The sequence below is a fragment of the Penaeus monodon genome, unplaced genomic scaffold (assembly GCF_015228065.2).
Source record: "Penaeus monodon isolate SGIC_2016 unplaced genomic scaffold, NSTDA_Pmon_1 PmonScaffold_17979, whole genome shotgun sequence".
Lineage (NCBI taxonomy): Eukaryota > Metazoa > Arthropoda > Malacostraca > Decapoda > Penaeidae > Penaeus > Penaeus monodon.
Window position 1 is genome coordinate 1 of NW_023647460.1, and position 7,228 is coordinate 7,228.

General features: G+C 36.3%; 1 pseudogene; it reads left to right on the forward strand.

Annotated features, from left to right (window-relative positions):
* Positions 1 to 153: 153 nt before the first annotated feature.
* Positions 154 to 6,615, forward strand: LOC119569683 (annotated as a pseudogene).
* The last annotated feature ends 613 nt before the right edge of the window (positions 6,616 to 7,228 follow it).

Here is a 7,228-nt window from a genome sequence, read left to right on the forward strand (position 1 = left end):
AAAAATAAAAAAAACAATTTTTTTTTTTAAAAAAAAATTTCCCTAATTTAAAAAAACGAAAAAATTTTTGATTTTCATGGAAAAAGAACGCTTTTAATGAAAAAGCATTTTTTGAAGTGAAAAATTAATATCAATAAACTGTATTTCTGAAAGAAAAACTCCTTTCTAATAAGGGCTTGCAATGATCCCCAAAACCAAATTTGTTTTAACGACGAGCCGCTCGAGTCAGCGATTGGCAACGACAGCCACCCCCCGACGGGCAGTACTAGGGCCCCCACGCTCCTAAAAACGCCCACCCCTGACGGCCACCACGACCTGGGGGTTCATCTAGCCTTCTCGAAACTCTGCACGGAGGGGCTATTTTCTCATCTCCGCCTCGAAAGGTATGTTTTTGGATCTCTCGGGGTGATTTTGCTCTTTGTGACGGAAATTTGGTCGCCCGTACTATAGGTTGGGCTTCCAAACTCTCTCTTTTTCTCTCTCTCTCAGCTTGAGAATAAATTTTCACTAAAACCTTATTCTTGTTTCCATTTTCTCCTCAAAAACTATCTTTTGGCGAGGAAACAAGTAATTCCCCCATTTATGTAAGCAAATTTTTCGCGATTAAAAAAAGACAGTTTTCTCTCGTTGTTTTCCCCATATCGTGCATTTTTTTGCTCCTGCCGAGGGAAAATGTGAGGAAATCCCCTTTTTCCCTTTTTCCTTCTTGTTTTTTTGGAAGTTATTCTTAATGTTCTGTTTGTTGGGCCCGTAGGTATCCCAAACCTAATGTGTTTTTTAAATCATATTAAAAAGTATATGGTTACAATTTTAAAAATTCTTGTGGCTTTGGGGGGAGTGGGATAGTTCTGGTATTTATGTCTTTTTTAGTTATGTCTTAGATTTATTGTCTCATTTAATGCAAGGCTTTTTGGAAAAATTTTTAAAAGGGAAAAAAATGTCACATTCCAAAATCTAGTGTTTAGCTTCTTTTTGTTTTTTGGAAATTTTTAGAAAAACCCTTTTTTGGTACTTGGTTGAAAACTATAATGCTAAAAGTCATCTGTTTTTGTATTTTTGCAGTATATTTCATAAATTAAAATTCTGTCCAGAAAAAACATATTTGGATTGGCCTGTTGGGAAGGTCCAGGATTTGCTTGACCAAAATAAACCCGGAGATGCCCTACCTGTGCAAGAAAACCAAAACTGCCTCCGTTTTGATATTGGGGGTTTATGGTATGGCATGATATGGAGCCCCTGTCCCGTGCTTTTCATAATGCCTTTTTCAAGAGGTCCATGCCTTGGGTCAGCTTGTCTATTCATAACTGCATTATGAGACGTGCGAAGTTACTTTCCCCAATCTGGAATACCTACTCATGCTATATGGGTACTTCTTAATTCCCCCAAGGGTTTATCCCCTGTCAGGTTTTCTCCTCTTTTGACGGTCTTTTAGACAAAAAAAAAAAAAAAAAACAAAAAAAAAAAAAAAGGGAAAATTTATGGGTTTTTTTTTTAAACACCCAATCTGGCATAGGAAAAAAGATGGGCCTCTACCTAACTGACTGTCCCAAGAAGGCCTCTTGGGCTAGAAGCAGATGGTAAATTTAACAGTTCCCCTTCATAATGTCAGCCCATTTAATTGATTTTGATTTTATGGCTTTCTCTGAACTTTCCCCTTCTCTCTGGAGAATAGAAATTTTTTGGTTACGGGGGATTCTTGGACCTAATGGAAAGTTTCTTTCTAGGAAATCGGAACCTTAGGGCTGACAACTGGAAGCCCTCATTTCTGCATCTCTTTCTTGACTTTTTTTTGTGTCTTTTTTTTTTTTCAGTTTTTTGACATCTAATTGATGGAAAGAATGTGTTAGAATTCAGGGACTATGAATTCCATTAGATCGTCAATCACTTGATTTACAAAACTTTAGCTATCAGCTCATTGTTTTCATAAACCATGTACTTGACCATGTTTAGCACACTTTTCTTGAAGAATTCTTTTTCCCCGAAAATCTTGTTGTTATGTACTCAGTGGAACAATGTAGAATTGCAGAATTGTTTAAATCCTACTTATCAAATTCCTTTTCGTCATCATTCCAGATGGAAAGCCTATGCTCCGGCAAGGTAACACTGGGGACCCGGATTGGGACGTTTTGAGGGGCACAAGGCAGTGTGGGGGGTGGGCCCCTTTAAAAAACGATGCTTCCCGCGCGCCACAGCAGCTGCAGACTTCTCTGCGAAGGTGAGATGGGGAATGCAGTGGCTCCCTTGTTTTTTTTATTGTTGTTTTTTGGGGTGACTGCTTATTTTTGTTGATTACATGTATTTGTTTTCTGTTATTTCATAACATATGTCCTGTATATGTTAATTTCTTTCCCTTACTTCTAATTCTCTATCCCCCCTTTCCTTCTCCCTCCCTTCCTCCCTCCCTCCCTTCCCCGTCCTTTCCCTCACCTTCTCCCTCCCTCCCCAGTTAAACCTGAGCACTAACAATAGCACCCCGTTCCAGGTGTGGGATGCTGTTTGCCGGGGAGGAAATTGCACACCTTCTCTCATTCCCACATTGTCAAGACTGTTGACTTTCTCTTCTGACTCCACTGACTCCTCACTGGTTCCAATGAGAAGCTCCTCAAGATATTCGACTTAGGAAAACCAGAAGCTGGTATGAAGCAAATGCAATTATTCCATTATTGTTTTTGTCAAAGAGAAGTGATTAGTCTGTAGGTCAAGTTGGGTATTTGTTTTGCATCAGATTTTGTCGATGCAAGCGAGAGAGAGGTTGATGATGTTAGTGATTTGTGCATTTATATCAAAGCATAAAAAGTAAATGAATCAAGAGTAATTCTAGTGTGCAGTAAAAATAAAAGTTGATCATCATATTCAACAGATCTATAAGCAGAAAAAATGCATTTTAAAGGGCCTCAGGTGTTTTCCCGGGCACACTGGAGGGGCTTAAACATGTTTCTCTTTTTTGAAGGACGGAAAGCAGATGCCCAAGCTGTGCTGAGGACAAGACAATCCGTGTTTGGGATAAGGCATCAGGAAAGGTGCGTTTGATTCATTAGCTTATCTTGCTATCATCTATGTGTGCTTTTCACTCTCCATCTGTCTTTACATCTGTATGTTCATATATTATCAATTTGTCTATTTAACCCCTTTTGCCCCGTTTGGCATCTATTCTTGCCATGCTCTCAATGGACGCCAACACGTTTTGGCATGTAATCTTCCCATGGCATCTATGAGCCCCGTAACGTTTGGCATGTATTTTTCCCTTGATGACTGACCACAGACTGACTGTTTATTTTTTTTTTTTCAACCTAATACTTGGCTCTGTTACTAGTCTTATTTGACTGGTTATAATTTTGTGACGTATAAAATTTATGACTATTTTAATTGTAAATAATTATTTATGACTTGTAATCATGTGATTTGTTTCACACTAGATTGCATGATTATGATGTACCTTGACCTGACTGGCTGGAAACTATATTGCTTTGATTGGTGCATCAGGTCACATGGCGTGATCTGATTGGTTAGTCATATGAATAAAGGTCAGTCAAAGGCTCATTCCAGCAGAACGATCGCGGGCCCAGGGAAGGGTTTGAAGGTATATTCTCTCTTACAAGTCTTGTACTAAAGAAAAAAAAAAACTAAACTTACACAGTGTGACATCACATATCCATACAAAGCTATTTTTGAACATCAAAGTGAAGCTACATTCACTTCTGTTTTCTTCCTTTTCTGTTGAATGAAATGATAAAAACATGGTGTGATCTCTTATATGGACAAAGCACTACTTCTGATATCAAATGATATTTGGCTTGCCCGCTCTGCTTCATTTGAAAGTTTGAAAAAAAAACAAAAAACGGGTAAGTCCATACTTTTACCCTCTCGTTCAAAACAACACTAACTTTTAGCATCAAAGTGTTGATGTCATCTGATATATAGAGAACTTGGGAAGCGATTCATATATCTCCTCATACAAAGGCGAATAGATGCCTAAAAAAACTTAGAAAAGTACTTTTTCAAATTGCCCTTTAAAAACCCCCAATTTCATAAAAAATCTATGGTAGTTTCCCTGCAAAATTATATGATGGTCTTTGCGCCCCCCCGGGGGGGGGCCCAAAAAAAAATCCGTTGGGGCGGCCCACGGGGCTGGCAATTTACCGGGGAGGGGCGCTCGCCAGCAAAAAATTCCGGGCAAAGGGTTTTTAATATATATATTTTATTCTTATTTATTTTTGTGTAGTCGGTTTTTCTTGATGTTGTATTTATACTTGAAGATATGACCTAGGCAAGTAGGTCCTCATGACAAAAAAAGAAAAAATTGTGTAAATCAAAATAATGTTAACAAAACGGATTTGGTTTTGGGATAACATTTACTTTTGTCACTTTACTTTTTACATTACACATCCATAGAAATTATTAATTTGTTTACTTTTATATTATTTACTTACCTTTTTTACGGGTTTTTTTTGCAAAACAGAATTCACAAGAGGGGAAGGGGCCCAAAACCCACCTAGCAGGGAATTATCTCCCGGGGGCCAGACACTCAAGCACTTTGGCCAAAAGTTCGTTCCTCAACCCTGAAACTAATGGAATTGTAAGTTGGATTTAAGTGGATTTTATTATATTTTAGCTTATGCAAGGGTTTTAAGATTGTTGTGAAAGGAAATTAGTATAATTTTGAGTTAGGTTTTTGTCAGCTGTTGATTTCTATGATTTTTTCTAGAGGAAAAATTTGATTTTTATCCCCCCAAAGTAAAATTTTTTAAGAAAATGTATACTTTAAAAAAATCCTCTTTTTGCAAAAACATCATTTGAAAGTGGCCCTACTTCACAAATGATGTAAACTTGTGAATATGGTGTCTTTTTTGCTATTTCTAGTATGTTAAATCATCCCATATTCCTTTAAAAATTCCACCTGATGGGACACTACTAATTTTTTTGCCATTTTTAAGATATTGGTGCTCTGGGTAAAATCCCAATTGCTTACTCCGAAAAATTTTGGGGAAATGTTTTTTTAGCTTAATTCATTTGTGATATCTTTGAATTTTAAAAATTTGAATCTTGAACAGAAAACATTTATGGTTTTCCCGTGATAACAAAATAAAATCAGTTGTTGGAACAAAAAAAATGTATATTATTATTTACTAAGAAAAAAACTTTGGAATTTACAGGATTCTGAGTTACAAAGTCAAGAATATTATGTTCTTTTTTTTGGAATACTATTTGCTGAAAAAGGGAAAAGCATGAGTTTTTATTTATAAATTGTTGAAATAGTTTTTTCCCCCATAGATGGTTTGGGGCTTATATGTATTTAGGGGGGGGCTCTGTTTTATTTTAAATAGGTTTTCAAATTTTTTATGTTAATCATTTTTTTCTCCGTGCAGCCCTGACAACAGAGGGATGGGGTCACCTTTCCCCCACCTGTGTACCTCTCCCTTCACCCTGCCCTCAGTGTTTTTTGTGGAGGCAAAGATTTCAAATGTAAAATAGATACAGCACTAATGTAGGTTGAATCCTTCAAGGGCCTTCGGACCCGCCCCTTTTGGTGCTTTCGTCCCTGGGAACTGTACCCCTCGGAAGCGAAGAGGGCCTTTTGCATTTTGGGCAACAAATAGGCAAACTTAGGGGCTTTGAAGTGTGCCCGATGCCTCATCAAATGAAAAATCAATACCCCCGCCAACCAAAGCTATGCTTAGGTTTGTTGTTTTTTTTTTTTTTTCTTCTTCTTATTTCTACTACCACAAGTCTTGTCTATATAAAACCCTAACCTGTCAAAAGTTCTGAATTTTAATTTATTTTATTGTCTACTTTAATAACCTAAATAGCTGGGAACTTCTCAAATAAAATATTTTTTGTAAAAGACAAAACAACCCCGGTCCCTGTTGAAGAATGTTTCAAAAGCTAACTCAAGGGAAAACCTCAAGTATTAGTTTCAAAAAAAGGGTGTTGATCAGGGGGAATTTTTTTTTCCTGTGCCTTAAAATTCAGCTAAGCATGTGTCCCCCTCAGCGAAAGGGGTAAAAGTGTTTGGACTGTGTGTGCCCAGAGATTCTTTTATCCTGAATCGGTTTAAATTTTTTTTTTTAAAAAAAAAACATATTAGAAAAATCACTGCAGTGGCTTTCCAAAGCCATTTAACACAGTATTCCCCTTTTTTTGTATGTTGCTTTTTCCTGTATTTTGGTTTTATTGTAATTTTTCAATTAGTATTTTGAAAAGTTCTGAAGGGGTTACACCACCCTGTCCTTAGTAACACTTCATGAGCTTGTGAAGATCTGGCCTTTTATAGTTTAAAATTTTTTCCCCCTTGAGAATATCATCCTCCTGAAAAATTTTTTTTTTTATTTGTCTTGGTAAGGTTTTTTTCAGATACCCGTTACTTTTACCTAACACAATGTTTTTTTTTTTTGTGAAAAGTACTTTTGCCATCCATGGGGTTTGGTTAAAATAATGGGAATCCTTTAAGTAGGAAAACCTTTCTATCTTTTTTTGTAAGTGAATCTCAAAAATCTTCAAAAAAAAGGAAATTAAAAAAAAAAAACATTCCTATGGCCTGGTTGTCTTTTCAGTTTCTTTGTAATTTTTGGAGGGTGTAACTCATTTCCCCCACACTTGCAGCAAGACTCGACCTGATTAAATTTTATTGTTATTATTATGATTATAATTGTTTTTTTTTATTATTATAACAAATAAATTATCACTGTTTTTTTTTTTATATTAAAAATTTAAAAAAAATCTCCTCTCCCTCCCCTAGCATTTATGGGGTTTTAAAAAAAAAAAAAAGGGGGGGGGAAAAAAAAAAGGGAATTTTGTTCTTGGAAAAAAATTTTCATCTTGGGGAATTTTTCTGTTGGTGGAAGAGGGAGGGTGGGGGGCCCGGTCCAAGGGAAAAAAGGGGAGGAAAAGACCCCCTTTGGAATGGCAGGGTTTTCTGGTTAATGTGAGAAGGGAGCTGGCCCCCGGATCTGTTCTGTGTCCTTTTTTTTAAAAGAGGGGTGTGATAAAAATTAAATTTATTTGGGATATTCTTTTGACCCCACCCTTTTTCTAAAGATGGTAAAAACAGGTTTTTAGAAACCATTTGTAAGGATTTGCTAGAATGGGACTTTGAGCTTTTTCCCATTAAATTTCTGGGAATTGGGTTGAAAAGGGAAAAACCCCCCAATTTTTGCTTTGAAAAAATAAAGTAAAAAAAACTAATGTATTTTTAAACAATCTTACTAAGATTAGAATTTTTTGTGAAAAA